Consider the following 3,376-nt stretch of genomic DNA (forward strand, 5'->3'; position numbering starts at 1 on the left):
GTCAGCGGCACCTTGGTCCTCCTCAGGTCCTCCTCAGGTCCTCCTCAGGTCCCCCACCAGCTCCCATTGAGGTGCACATAGTTCTAAAGAAACTAATGAACAAAGTCAGCGAATAAAGTCATCTGTAGTATCTGTGGCGTTAAACAGCAGTTGGAGCTTTTTTTTTTTTTTTGTTGAACAGGATTATATACGACTTACTAATAAAAATAACATTTGGAGTTGACAAATACACATATATAGGTATAATGTAGAAAGCAGCATATTTCCAGACTATAGAGGCCTGGGGATCATCCCACCAACTCACAGCTGAAGAACCTGGTCCCTCCAGAAGGCCAGTCTTTTCTTAGGGGTCCACGTTCTGAAAGGGGGCCGAAGCTTTTAAATCAACAAACCATGAATTCATAAATGAAGTTGCCTGGATTCTTTGAATGCTGCTACGTCTCAGGATATAGGTCACACCCATATGCTCTGCTGCACATTTTCTGCATTTTTCTTCCTTTTGATGACATTTCACTCTTGCACTAGTTTACACTTAGAAGGAAACAGACGTCGTTCTCCAACATAGCAGGTGAAAGAGTTTCACTAGATTTTTGTTTTTCATTTTAAAATGTCTATTCGTTGAATAATTGATGACCTGGAAAACATGATTGAATAAAGGATTTATAATAGAAGAAAATACTGCTCTCAATAATTACATTGAACACAGTGTGTTAAATTTGTGTTGCTCTGATGCAACTGTGGCTGCAAACAGGGATAAACGGATATGAGGCCATGGCCTCATGGAACAGTTCAGCTTAAAGAGGCGATGATACAGAGACCTATGAGGAAGTCATTTAATCCTCCACTCCTATGCTGTTGGTTAGAAACTCTCAGATGGCTGGTCTGCGCTGGATGGTTGTAACAGTGACTCTGTTGATCCTCTCTGGGACCAGTTCAGCTGCTGTGGACCAGAAGCAGAAACAATAGAAGAAATTCTGAACAAGTGAGTCAACTTTCTGGTTCCGTGTCTGATAGTAAAATACTGTATGGCAGGGAAACATGAGTAAACTGAGTTGGACTCTGTGGAGTAGTTACCATCTACAGTAAATGCTGCTCAGTGTGGAGGCGTATACAAGTGTACTGGCAAAAGACAAGTAATGAACTGCAGGAAAGATCATTTACCACCCAGAAGAAGGAAAATAATGAAAGTCCTCATCAGCTGAAGCGTGTGCAGGCGTAGCATTTCCCTGTAGTCAGACAACATTTTCCAACCCGGAGATGTTCAAGTTAATCTGTGCATTATTTAGAGCCAACACTGATAAGAAGTAGCTCATTCAGCTTTTTTAGCAGCAGTCTGAAGAGCAGCTAATATTCCTCTCAAATCAATCACATCGAAACTTTATTCATTCATACAAAATACAACACAAAGTGTTTGACACAAAATAAAACCCTTTAAAAGCCTTTATTTTAAAAATATCAACAGTGTCTGCAGGTCTGATGTTCTCTGGCAGGCTGTTCCATAAATGAGGGCTGTAGTGGCTGAATGCAGCCTCCCCGTGGGTTATAGTTTTAACTTTAGGGATGATTAATAGGCCAGTGCCAGAGGACCTCAGGGTCCGCGGGGGTGACAGGGTAAAAGTAGGTTAAAAACTACTAAAAGAATCTTAACATCCATCCTGAAGCGCACAGGGAGTCAGTGCAGTGATATTAAAACCAGTGTGATGTGCTCCCGCCCTCTGGTCCTCATCAGCACACGAGCAGCTGAATTCTGTAACGGCTGCAGACCAGAGATGGTCTTTCTGGGAGGACCAGAGAGCAGAGCGTTAAATAATCCAGACGACAGGAGCACCTCCGTGTTAGCCTGAGAGAGAAACTGGCCGTAAAACTCATCCTTGTTACATTTTTTGATATGAGGAATAAGAGTCAACTCAGAGTGTCATGATTATATCCGTCTGTTCCATGTTTTGAGTTTCCTGTTCCTTGGTTTCCTGTTTATTGTACCTCCTTGTGTTTTCCTTTGATCGCTGATTGGTTTCTCATTGTGGCTCCGCCCTCATTAGTTTCACCTGTGTCTCCTCATCCCTCTGCCCATGTGTGTATATATGGCTCTGAAATATAGAAATATAATTTGTATTGTTTCCTTTGGCAGGATAGACCAAGCTATGTGGACCAAAGCAGACCAAGGTCAGTTTGATCAGTTTATACTTCCATCATTATTACCATGTGCAGTAAATGTTCATTTACACCTACCATACACCTGTGTGTATTGTGCAGTTACCAGTCACTGAGAAGTTAAAATATGGTGGACTATTCCAGGGTATTTGTCCTACTGGATGCTAACACTGTAAAACATTACAGCCCCGTTAAGTTATGTGAATGTCTTAGTTCCCTTTATCTCCAATAGTCATGATGAGCTTTTGGTATTATATTGATTCAGGTTCATCAGGGTTTCAACAATTAAACTAAAATTAAAATAATCCTTTGACTGGACTTGGTGTTTATTTAGCTCATGTCTTCAGTTTTTGAGTTGGATAAAGTAATGGGGAGGAGGAGGACGATGTGATGAGAATACTGAGAAACAGAGGCTGCTGCCATTTAGACATCTTTTAGATGAACAGAACTGTTACTATAAAACCATAATACCTTTGAAACAAAGCTCTATAAAAAGATTAAACCACGGGATTACAAGACCAGTCAAACCATTGGCACCATAATTGTAATGAGTGGGTGGATTTTAGCATTTTATCTACTACCAGAAAGGAATTGTAAAGTGGTTATTTTTGGTGAACCAAACATTAATGTCCTCCTCTGTGGACGGCATTAAGTGAGGTCTTTGTTCCATGCCAACACCGACCTTTGAACATCTTGTCAATATATCTGAAAATAAATGAACAAGTTGTGAGCTGAATCTACCTGGTGTTGAGATAAACTTTAAAACATTAATCATCAAGATGGGTAGTCTAAATTTAAACTATTTAGAAACGTTTGTTTGACATGAATATAGTAAAGTTGTTTAGTTCGTTCCATGGATAATGTGACTAATGTGAAGTGGTTTTAACTCATTGTAGAGTTAAAACGCAACCAAGAGGACGTGTCGGTTTTCTATGTCCTTGCATCACCATGTTCTAATAGATGTACAAGTGAAAAGAGTCAGTGGAGCATTCTGGGAAGCATTAGACAGGTCATGATGTGGAGGAACGATGCTGTGGTTTTCTCTGATGTATTCAAGCCTCGTGATGGTTCAGACATTCCCGAGGAAGAACGTCGTAGAGCACTCGAACGGCTTGGGGAAGACATCGGTCTTAGCAACATATTCCGATGCAATAAACAAAGCCATAATGAAATGCGCTGCACAAGCTGCTCCACTGGTGGTCACGTTACACATCGTTGTCTCACA

Source organism: Mugil cephalus, chromosome 2, assembly GCF_022458985.1.
Source record: "Mugil cephalus isolate CIBA_MC_2020 chromosome 2, CIBA_Mcephalus_1.1, whole genome shotgun sequence".
Lineage (NCBI taxonomy): Eukaryota > Metazoa > Chordata > Actinopteri > Mugiliformes > Mugilidae > Mugil > Mugil cephalus.